The following is a 12,337-nucleotide window of genomic DNA, read 5'->3' as shown; positions in this document are numbered from 1 at the left end:
AGGATACCTTCAGTTGTTTACTTTAGGTGCCCTGAGACAGTGGGATTCAACATCTCAGACTTGCCAAAACAAGTATCCAAGATGCCAGGAGAGGCAAGGAGAGCGTGTGATTCTCAACCAGAGCTACGCTTCCATCTTGACTTCTAGCCTTGTCCACCTTGTCCATTTCATGCTCCAGTAACATGTGTCTACTGTCTTAAACCAGCAGCAGCAATGGTCCAGTCACCAGTTCTAGCATCAGCCTGGGCTATGCAGAAAGCAAGTGGATTTGTAAGGAGAAAGAGGGGAAGTCAAAGAATGAAAAGGCAAACTGTAAGCAATGATTGGGATAGTGAAAAATACTAAATGCAAGTAAAAGATCTGTAAATTAAGACGAGATGAAAACAAACCAATTATGTCATGAAATAACAGATCCATTAATTGTTGATACTGCACAGTTCAATATTGTTAAGGCTCTGATTGAATGGCTTCTAAGGATTTGCCTGGTCTCATGGTTGCTCCAACTTACAAATTCTATTCTTACTACAGAGTAAGGTGCTTAACTGTCTTAGAGGATTTCTGCATCCACAAAGTGCTGATCGGCTGGAAAAGGATGCATTAGTTCAGTGAATAAAGTCCAAAAGAACGAGAATCAGCTTTCCTGGTTTTGTTTCATTCATTCAAATTTGGCAGAACTGAATGCAGGCACACTTGAGTTTCTCAAAAGGCTAATTAGCCATGGGCCTGTTTGCTTTTCCAAAAGGTGCCGGAGAGAAAGCAACACTGTAAAATGTGTGTAAAATATATTCTGTGCTTTATTACTCTTCAGAGCAGCTATCAGTCAAGATAGGGTGTTCATACCCCTAAAGATAGAGAGACAGAGAGATGCCACATTAAAATATAAATTATCTGCATAGAACAACCTTCAAATACAAGTGCCGAAAAATGATGAGCAGAGTTTGTTTCTGTGTTATTAAAATTGAGTAGGATTTGTAGTGGGCAGATAAAATTGCTTGGTTCCTTGGCTGTTTCCAATGTAGCTGAACTCCCTATCTTCAGCCAGAATGGCCTATTAAACCCGTTCCACATGCTACTTCGGTCTTAGAATTTAAGCCAAAGCTCATCAGGGTTAGTTGCCGGCACCAGATCATGAAGAATGGAGGGAATGGTTCCATGTAAATAACAGTTTGATCTCAGATTGTGAACTGCCAATTTAAAACTCTCCAACGATGTTTTCAATATTGCTCTAAATAGAATAGCCAAGCTTTTTTTGTACATGAGCTGTCACACAGTTGCAATTGCTTGGTTCAAATTGTTTTATTTGACAAGGGGCATGTCAAGTTGACAGTACAGTCTTACCCTCTGTGGTGTAATTGTTATATAGTTCATATTTCTATATACCTTTAAAATATATGCTGCTCTTTCTTCTGTGACTTAGAATGCCCCTTTCCTTCATTGGGAGATCCTTCTGATATTGCTATCAGATACACCCATAGCTCAAAAATTGACTATCCAAGTAGCTGTTTTTCTCAGTGACACATTTCCACAATCAGTTTTTAGACCCAATGGATGCCATGGTGCCAGCCAATGTGTTTTTTGGGGCCCGCTTCCTTCTTCCACATGATCCTCTTCCCTAAAACCAAGGGCTATAAGAACATAAGAACATAAGAACTAGCCTACTGGATCAGACCAGAGTCCATCTAGTCCAGCACTCTGCCAATCGCAGTGGCCCACCAGGTGCCTTTGGGAGCTCACATGCAGGAGGTGAAAGCAATGGCCTGCTGCTGCTGCTGCTCCTGAGCACCTGGTCTGCTAAGGCATTTGCAATCTGAGATCAAGGAGGATCAAGATTGGTAGCCATAGAACGACTTCTCCTCCATAAATCTGTCCAAGCCCTTTTTAAAGCTATCCAGGTTAGTGGCCATCACCACCTCCTGTGGCAGCATATTCCAAACACCAATCACATGTTGTGTGAAGAAGTGTTTCCTTTTATTAGTCCCAATTCTTCCCCCCAGCATTTTCAATGAATGCCCCCTGGTTCTAGTATTGTGAGAAAGAGAGAAAAATTTCACTCTGTCAACATTTTCTACCCCATGCATAATTTTATAGACTTCAATCATATCCCCCCTCAGACGTCTCCTCTCCAAACTAAAGAGTCCCAAACGCTGCAGCCTCTCCTCATAAGGAAGGTGCTCCAATCTCCTCATAAGGAAGGTGCTCCTATGTGCGATGCCCACTCTTATTTCTTTACAAATAAATATATATATAGGTGTAAAATAATGTTTATTTATTCCTCTCCTCCTTCTCCCTTTATATTTTGCTACCACAGGAATTTAATTCCAAACCCCTTTATGCTTTCCCCTGAAATAGTGTGTCTGAACTTTAAAGCGGATTCGAAGGGCTGCTGGTCCTGAGGAAATTACTAGTGTGGGATTCTAGGCTACATTTAACAAAATTCCATTCCAAAAGAGCTGGCTACATCATAGGAGGCTTGAAATCCTCCAGTGGGAGAGAAGGCGGCATGGTATAGTTTGATCTTGTTGGCTCTCGGAAGCTAAGCAGAGTCAGTACTTGGATGGAGACCACAATAGAAGGCTCTACAAAGGAAAGCAACAGGAAACTACCTCTGCTTTGAAGTTGCCACTTGCTGGGGTCACCATAAATTAATTGTTACTTAACAGCACACACACACACACATATACAAAATAGTCTCAGGCCCCTTCCGCACATGCAAAATAATGCGTTTTCAAACCACTTTTGCAACTGTTTGCAAGTGGATTTTGCCCCTAAAGTAATTGTTATCCCACTCCCAGTTCTCAAAATTAGGAAGTGTCGACAACCTTATCAAGGTTGGAGCTCCCTGCTTTATACCATTTTTCAAAGCTGTATGAAAAAAAATGGTGAAATGAATAAAATGGAACATTTGGTCATGCTAGAACAGATCAATGCATTTTTTAAAAACTTCTTATTTACCGAAGTATACCTCTTCCACAAACAACCCAACGAAAGTGATTCAGCTTCTGCTGTTAATGCAGAAAGCAGCAAAAGCAATCGAGTTTTTATCTCTAGGAGAATAGGGGACAGAGCGGGAGTTTGATTCTGTTTTGGTTCTCCTTGCCTTTTTCATCTTTGGATCTTCCTATACAAAATTAATTTTAATCGAGTAACGTAGCCTCCATTTACTATCTTCCAAAGAGATTAACAGAAATTCAATGGCAGAGGTCTTTCCTGATAAAGCAACGTCTGCAATTATTCATTATTAAATATGTACATGCAAATTTCAGTCTCATCTGAAATGATGGCTTCAGCTTAATTAGCTTTGATTTATGAACTAGCAAGCAGTGACTGTCTGAGTGGGCAGATTATTAGGTTAGATAACACTTCTTCCGCCTTGCCTGGGAATAGGCAGCAGTAAAATATTGAGTATTTCAGTCATATGAGAGCATAAGAAAAGCTCTGCTGAATAAAACCAGTAGTCCTTCTAGTCAGGCATCTCCTCTCCTACAATGGCTAACCAGTTGCCCTGGAGGGCCAACAAAAAGGGCATAAAAGGCCAAGGCCTTCCCTTGATGTTGCATCCTGGCATTCCAAGGATTACTGCCTCACCTCCACATATAGAGAGGCAGTGGCGAAGTGGCTAAGAGCAGGTGCACTCTGATCTGGAGGAACCGGGTTTGATTCCCAGCTCTGCCGCTTGAGCTGTGGAGGCTTATGTGGGGGACCAGATAAGCTTGTGCACTCCAACACATGCTCCAACACATGCCAGCTGGGTGACCTTGGGCTAGTCACAGCTTTTCGGGGCTCTCTCAGCCCCACCCACTTACAAAGAGATTGTAAACCCCTTTGAGTCTCCTATAGCAGAGAAAGTGGGGATCTAAATCCAAACTCCTCCTCCTCCTCCTCCTCCTCTTCCTCCTCTTCTTCTTCTTCTTCTTCTTCTTCTTCTTCTTCTTCTTCTTCTTCTTCTTCTTCTTCTTCTTCTTCTTCTTCTTCTTCTTCTTCTTCTTCTTCTATTCACCATAGCTACTAGTAGCCATGGATGGACCTCCCTTCAATGAATTTGTTTAAACCATTTTAAATCTATATAGTCTGTTGTAATAGACCTAAGTGAAAAAGTGTATAAAAATTTCATTCCATATAAGGCTATTGCAAAGCTAGGAGAATGCCGAGGCAGAAAAAACGTGTGAAGGGTTAATTCTCTGTGAGTGACATGCTGGGAGTGGGTGGAGTTTACAACTCAAAACTGTTGAGAGGTTTATTATGGGTGTGTGTGTGCGTATGTGTGTGTAATTCTTGGAACCAGAGGGTTCAGATGTGTATAGTGTCTGTAAAGAGACCTGTGATGTTGGAAGGGAAAGAGTTTTGGGGGTAAAATGGCCCTATTTAGCCAAAGAGGGGAAGAAACTTCAGGGGAAGAAGAATTGCTAGACCACAATCTAAAAACAGAGCTACTTCATCTACTGAGCTGTGTGTGTAGAACAGAGGGAGCTGGCTGAAAGATGGTGTTCAGAGAGGGACTAATCTCTAGCTAGGAGGGGAATTTAAACTTTGTATGGGAGAAGAATTTTAATCCTAGTTCTGTGGTAGATTTATTTCAAAATCTATTATGTAATACTACAGTTTGGAGAAATCTGAAGGGAAAGAGAGTTGGGTGAATACTTCATTCCTTCAAGATTTTGGGCATCAGAGTGCAGGAGACAAAAGCCAAACGGCTCCTTTCAAAATGTCTACAAGCTGTTTTATGTGTGTTGTGTGGAATGAGCCTCTGTCTTGCAGGCCCTGCAAGCTGTGCTAAGTCTCACAGGGCCCACGTCTCATTTGACAGTGTTCCACCAGGCTGGGACTCTCAGGTTCTAGAAAGTTTTGCAAGGCCTGCATCTTATTTGACAGTGTTCCACCAGGTTGAAGCCAGCCGGAGAGCTTTTGAGCCAGAGACCAGCAGAAAGTTGTTGTTTGCTGAGTGAAATGCTCTTTGGGGAATGTATTGAGAAAGGCAACCACTCAGATACTAAGGCCCCAATACATGCATACATGCAACTACACTATAGAGTATTTTTATAAACAGAATAGGCTGTGGTAAAACAGAATTCTGCAAGAGAGTTGTTGGTTTAATTATCCGTGAAATGTTTAGATGGTCTTTCTCTCCCCGATGCTGCATTGTTCATTGGATATATTCGGTCTTTGTTTCATTGTACTCTAATTATACAATCCGGGTTGCTGGATGTGTTATACTGTTTTAATTTCTCTGTTTTCTAACCATGTAATCCAGTGTTACTGTATTGCCTGTATTTACTGGTCTTTATTACAGTGCTTCATAATTTTGTATTATTCCTCCTTGAATTTCAGTGGGGGTCACAAGACTCTCCAAAAGGCTCAGTGGCTCAGACCTGGAGCTAGGGTTGCTATATCCAAGTTCAGTAACTCCCAGAGATTTGAGGATAGAGCCGGGAATGGACAGAGACCTTAATGTCAATGCCATTGAGTCCACCCCTACCCCCCGCCTCACTAAAGCATCCATTTTCCCATGGGAATTGATCTCTGTAGTCTAGTGATGAACAGTAATTATAGGGGATCCCGAGGTCCCACCTGGAGACTGGCACCCCTACTCAAAGCCTTCAGAGGAAGAGCCAAGGCCACCAGATGAGGAGGACTGGCATAGCCAGGGAAAAGCTAAAATGTCTGAAGCTGCTGCTGACCACTGTCCAGCATCTCTAGAAGCCCTCTTGACTGAGCCTGCCAGGAAGACCTTGCCACCAGCTCCTGAAATAATCCCCAATTCTCTGCTGGGCAGGACATGGACCCAGGCCTGTCTCCTGCTAGGGGATACTCCCATTCTGCAGAAATAGTGATAGCAGAAGATCCAGACTGAGGAGGCCCAAAGAAGCTAAAGTTCTCAACCAGTGGCACACAGGGGCAGAGCAAGGGGGAACTGAGCCTCTGGCACGCACACGCCCTGCGTCCCTGTTCCAGCACCGCCCTCCCTGGAATGCCCCCTCCATGCCCTGGCCACACCCTCGCCCCAGCTCATGCCCAGGGCATTGCGCCCCCCGTCCCATTGGCGCTACGCCTCTGGGGGCACACCTAGCCCAGAGCCAAGCAGGGAGAACAATAATTCTTTGCAGGATCCTGGCCAAAGCACAGTACGGCCACAGGAGGGAGCTCCACACCAGCCAGCAGGCCAGCTATGCCTGATTACTTATTGGCCTATTTAGGCCGAGGCTTGGGTGTGCTGCGTTTCTGGATCAGCTAATATACTAGGTGAAAGGCAGTGTGGTCACCTGTTGATGCTGTCCTAGACCTGAGGGCACTGCTGCAGAGGAGATCTGGCTGGGCCTGCCTGCAGATTGCAGGACCATGAGAAAGGGGACATTAAACAGTTTTATAAATAAACAAATTGAGTCTTGTGACCCCCACTGATAATTGAGGCAACATTTTCGTACATGGAAGAATTTGGCACAAGAAAAACAGAGGAGAACACGAGAGCTGGAGTGGTGTAGTGGTAAATATCAGTGGGCTCTCCCACCCCCCCACTCCTTCATATGTAGCCTGCTGGGTGACCTTGGGCTAGTTACAGTTCTCTCTGAACTCTCTCAGCCTCACCTACCTCACAAGGTGCCTGTTTTGGGAGGAAGGGGATTGCAAGCTGCTTTGACCCTCCTTTTGATAGAGAAAAGTGAGATATTAAAACCAACTTTTCTTCTTCTAATAAAGATTTGCGGTTTTGATTTGCACAAGAGGAAGTAAAACAAAACAAGACTTTATCTTCAGCCTTCAGACCTTCAGCAGAATTAAATATGAATACACTTTATTCTATTATTTAAAAGAATTATGTATGTATGTATGGGTGGGTGGGTGGGTGGGTGGGTTGGTTGGTTGGATTTATAGGCCGCCTCATTCCCGAAGGGCTCGAGGCGGCTCACAACATACTATACACCAACAATCCATAAAATGCATAATAACAATCTCATTAAAACAAATCATTAAAATAATCAATTAATTTAAGAGCAGCAACAATTTACTTTAAAACTAAATACTTTAAAACTAAATTTACTTTAAAACTAAATAACAAGAATAAGGCAAGCAAATTAACAACAGCAACAACAGGTGCCCATATGTTATATATGTTGATTAGATAGGTATATATATAAAGAAAAATATGTATATAATATATGGGGAGGAGTATCATTTTTGCAGTCCTTAAAAAAAATGTAGTTTCCGCTCTGACTCTATAAACATCACAATGGTCACCTCCCCCATTGACAGATTGAATATTTAGGGGGAGATAACTTGGATTTCATTCTTTAAGGAGCTGTGCATCCAGAAAGTGTAGCAATTTGAAAAAAAAATTTCCTCTGGAGACCTGCATTTAACCATAACTTAATAGAAACAAAATCTCAGATTTTATTTTTTTGCGTCATCTGATTTTACCGGGCTACTGGTCCATTGGCCGTTGTGGAGGGAAACTGAGAGGTGGAAAGATACATCTCAGAGATTCACCTGAGATTTATCTCAGTTTCTGTGGGGCTTTTTAATGCATGAAATGGTTGAAATAACGACAGCTGAGTACCTCTACCAGCAGAACAACCTGCATCTCTTCCTTCATTTGTTTCCTAAGAAGCCATATTGGTCTCACAATGCACAACAGATCTTCAGGCCAAATGGTTTACCCACACTTTGAGCCATAATTGCCCTGACTGAGAACCTAATCAAATCCTGCTTTGGTTCTGTGATAGATGGAATAACCAGAAAGCAGGAAACGACTTTGGGATACTGCCTCCTAGTCTCTTTTCATCTTCAGATTTCCCAGATGGAACTATGAACATTACACTTCAGATATTCAGAGAATTGGCACCAAATCAGAAATTTAATTTGTCTGTTGTGTTTCTGTGCATGTTTGTTCAGGAGTATTCATTAGGCTCAGATGTCAGCATATGTCTTCTGAGATTTGCCCCCAAAGATTGTTAACTTTTTTTATTTGTTTAGTTAATGGATGGCCAATCCAATCAAAGAGAGCCAGGAATGCGTTGCAACAAAGCCGAGAGCTGTCACAAAGGCAGGCGTGCATCTCAGTGAATTCCAATCCAGCAAAAGTCTCATTTTCAATGCAGTTGACAACTTCAAGAGCCATCAACCAACAATGCTTGATATTCCTCTTGATATCTCAGCTGCAACATACAAAACCATAATAAAAGCATTCTTCAATGTCGTACTGTCTCATGCGGCCCACCAGGATTTGAAAAGCCATTCATGGCTGGAATCATCGGAATTTTTTTATTCATTTTTTTAAAAAAAGCAAGGAAGACTCTGTTCTCAATATGGCCTACTGGGCTTTTGTGAAGCCTTGGGATACACTTCCCCCCAAAGTCTGTTTCAAATCTCATGTCCTGCTTATGTAAGTACCCTGGCTACAAAGATCTGTGTTAGAGACTTGTGGGGAATTTGAAATCAATAAAATGACAGCACCCTTGTGGCTTGGTAACAAATTGCTTCAAACAGGAATAGCAACATTCAAAGTAACAAACATTTAATATGAACACAATTTTACAAATACAATAAAAACTAAATCGCAGTGGCTATGAATACAGCACAGCTGAAGTTTACAGGTTCTTCAGTGCCCTTCAGGAAATAACACTCAAAACAACGGCCTGCAACAACAGTGCCCAATACTAAAAAGAAGAAAGAGAAAGTGCACAATGTTAATTAGAAATGTGGGGCTGCTTCTTCCCTGTCTTATCTTCTGTGTGGTGGTCCAGAACTGAACACGATACTCCAGACTGGATTACTGTAACTCATTCTCTGTAAGCCTACCCTTGAGACTGCTTTGGAAACTGCAAATGGTCCAGAATGCAGCAGCAAGAGTTACCAGTTGAATTCTGGATCATGTTCAAGGCCTTGGTGTTAACCTTTAAGGCTGTGAATGGTCTGGGACCTGTGGGACTGAATCTCCCTATACCAGTGGTGGCGAACCTTTGGCACTCCAGATGTTATGGACTACAATTCCCATCAGCCCCTGCCAACATGGCCAGTTGGCCATGCTGGCAGGGGCTGTCGTGAATCCCTGTATCTGGAGATATGAGTTGCTCCCTACGCTCTCTATCCCCTGGAGGACACTTTGCTCATCTGGTGCTAGCCTTCTGTTGGCCCCTGCCCTAAAGATATTCAGCTAGCCTCGACCAGAGCCAGGGCATTCTGTGGCCCAGGTTCTGGCCAGGTGGAACTCTGTATCAGCTGACACCAGGGCCCTATGGGATCACAGTCAGTTCCACAAGACCTGCAAAACAGAGATGTTCAACCTTTGTCTGAGGCAGCTACAGATCTTGTTCCATCTTGCTGGCCTCCCTCCTTCTCTCCCCCCCTCCCCGGCTTGCATCTGCTTAATTTGTTTATGGTGGGTGGGAGAGGAATTTTAGGCTATTTAGGATCTGAAAATAGTTTCTAATCAATTATGTTGTCATCATCTTTAGCAATGGTAAGGGCAGAGGTGGGATCCAGCAGGTTCTCACAGGTTCCCGAGAGTAGGTTACTAATTATTTGTGTGTGCCGAGAGGGGGTTACTAATTGGTGATTTTGCCATGTGATTTTTGCCTTAGTTACGCCCTCCTCTCAGCAGTAGTGTGCAGAACTTGAAGCAGTCTAGCAGGAGGTGCACCGGCGTGCGTGGCAACCTGCGCCTGCATGCATTCGTTTCCCGCCCAAGGACCAGCGTGCGTCCTTGCCACAGCCTCGCCCAGGAATGCCCCGCCCTGGAATGCCCGGCCATGCCCCCATCATGCCCCACCCAGCCCCATTGGCACTATGCCACAGTTTTAATCCCACCACCATGGGAACCTGTTACTAAAATTTTTGGATCCCACCACTGGGTAAGGGTATGGAAATTGTAATTTTATTGTTTTTAATTGCTTGCTATATTTTTAATGGAATGTATAGTGTATTATTATTGTTATGTTTATGAGCTGTCCTGAGCCTGGCTCTGGCTGAGAAAGGATGAGATAGCAAGCCAAATAAATAAATATTTGACAAGGTCCCCCCATGACATGCTTGCAAGCAAGCTTGTAAAATGTGTGCTAGACAATGCTACTGTTAGATGGATTTGTAATTAGTTGACTGGCTGAACCCAAAGGGTGATCACCAATGGCTCATCCTCATCCAGGAGAGAAATGACAAGTGGGATGCCACAAGATTCTGTCCTGGGCCCAGGGCTATTCAATATTTGTTATCAGTAACCTAGATGATGGAAGAGGGGGCATGCTAATTGAATTTGCAAATGACATCAAATTAGGAGGGATAGCTAATACTTCAGAGGACAGAGTCAGAATTCAAAATGACCTCGATAAGTGAGAGAGCTGGGCCAAAACTTACAAGATGAATTTCAACAGAAATAAATGTAAGATGTTACACTTCAGCGGGGAAAAAAAGAAACACACAGGTATAGGATGAGTGACACCTGGCTTGACAGCAGTACATGTGAAAAGGAATCTGGTAGTCTTAGCAGACCACAAAGTGAACGTGAGTCAGCAGTGTGATGTAGCAGCCAAGAAAGTCAATGCAATTCTGGGCTGCATCACTAGGAATGTCAAGAGCAAGGGACATAATAGTACCTTTCTATTCTGCATTGGTCAGACCTCATCTGAAATACGTCTCCAGTTCTGGGCATCCAAATTCAAGAAGGACATTGACAAGCTGGAATGGGTCCAGAGGAGGGTGACCAAAATGGTAAAAGGTCTGGATTCCATGCCCTATGAGAAGCAGCATAGAGAGCTAGGTATGTTTAGTCTGGAAAAGGGAAGGGTAAGGGGTGACATGATAGCCATGTTTAAATATTTGAAGGGATGTCATGTTGAAGTGGGAGCAAGCTTGTTTTCTGCTGCTTTGAGGGTCCTTCTTTGGAGGTTTTTAACCAGAGGCTGGGTGGTTATCTGTCAGAAATGCTTTGATTGTGTATCCCTGACAGGGGCTTGGACTTGATGGCCCTTGTGGTCTCTTCCATCTTTATTATTCTATTAAACAGACAAACTATACAAACGAACGAACGAACGAACAGGTGGAAATGCCAACATGCTCATGCTTGGTCTTCCTTCTCACATGGTGAGTCAATGCATGGACAGTTCTCTGCATGGGACTGTAATTAGTATAACAACCCAGAGGCCACAAGCCAATTTGAGGTATATCCATCACATTGTTCTGCACCACTGACTGCTGGTGCTGATGTGAGCCTCTGAGGTGATGACACAGAGTCCTGGACCTAGCCAGTGGTAGCATAGGTCCATGTGGTGAGACCTGTTGCCTCCTACACTGTCCATAGCTAGGAGGAAATGATGATCTTACAGTTGACAATGCCCTCATTTTGCAGGTGCACACATGCACTTGGGTAGCTTATCTGGACATACAAAAGCCAGGTACCCCCTGGCTCTAACAAACAGATGACTAGACTGATATCAATCTTGATGCAGACATGTCATTTCTGGTGCACACAGGAAGTGACGTCATCACGTTGCTGACAATGTGGGAGTGCTCTGTATTTGGGCAGGAACTCTATGGTAGAAACCAATCTTTTGTCCAAACACCAGGGCCTCCCACATGCTGATGCCATCATTTCTGGTGCATGATAGAAATTATGTGGCCACATCAACAGCAATGCTGGCCTAGGCCTCCCTTTTCTGCCAGTAAGTCTTTCAGCTGGAACACCCTTCCTCCAGCTGTCTGGGCCCTGAGGGACCTGGGTGAGTTCCGCAGGGCCTGTAAGACTGTGTTGTTCCACCGGGCCTTTGGAGTGTCCAGCTGCTGACATGGTGCCCCCTTACTGCCCTGCCCCTAGGGCAGTTACATCAGGGTCCCCTCATATTGAGGGGTCCTGCCATCCCCCCCCCATGGGGGTAGGTTTTAAATTGGGGTCGGACGCCTTTTATCTCTAGGGGGAAGTATTTGATATTAGGTATCGGGCGCCACCTATACCTATACTTGTGCTTTTACTCATTTCACATTTTAAATGTTAATGTGTAGTTAGTTTCGCTGCTTTTATAAGTTTTAGTTTATTTATGATATTTTATGATTGTATCCATTATATGTTGTGCGCCGCCCAGAGCCCTTCGGGGACGGGGCGGGATAGAAATTTGAAACATAAATAAATAAAATAAATAAATAAGCTGGCCATCTGATTGATAAAGTGGTAGGGGCCTGGGAACCCTAACCGGAGAACCAGCCCCGTAAGTAGCGCGTTTTCTGATCACTAATATGGGGTCTTTTGAAATTATCAAAATTGGCAGTCCCCATTATTTATTGTGACAAAAGGATGTAAAGCTGTAATTTAGGGAGGAATTAATCAGGGAGGAATTAATATTTTCTCCATCATGGTTTCTTC

General features: G+C 43.6%; 1 long non-coding RNA gene across 1 annotated transcript; it reads left to right on the top strand.

Annotated features, from left to right (window-relative positions):
* Positions 1–4,295: 4,295 nt before the first annotated feature.
* Positions 4,296–10,751, top strand: LOC125437493. Its single transcript, XR_007245227.1, has 3 exons — positions 4,296–4,306; positions 9,262–9,265; positions 10,560–10,751. It is a non-coding gene; the product is annotated as an uncharacterized LOC125437493 (long non-coding RNA).
* The last annotated feature ends 1,586 nt before the right edge of the window (positions 10,752–12,337 follow it).

This window comes from Sphaerodactylus townsendi, linkage group LG08 (assembly GCF_021028975.2).
Source record: "Sphaerodactylus townsendi isolate TG3544 linkage group LG08, MPM_Stown_v2.3, whole genome shotgun sequence".
NCBI classification, from domain to species: Eukaryota; Metazoa; Chordata; class Lepidosauria; order Squamata; family Sphaerodactylidae; genus Sphaerodactylus; species Sphaerodactylus townsendi.
This window is presented reverse-complemented; position numbering and strand designations above follow the sequence as displayed.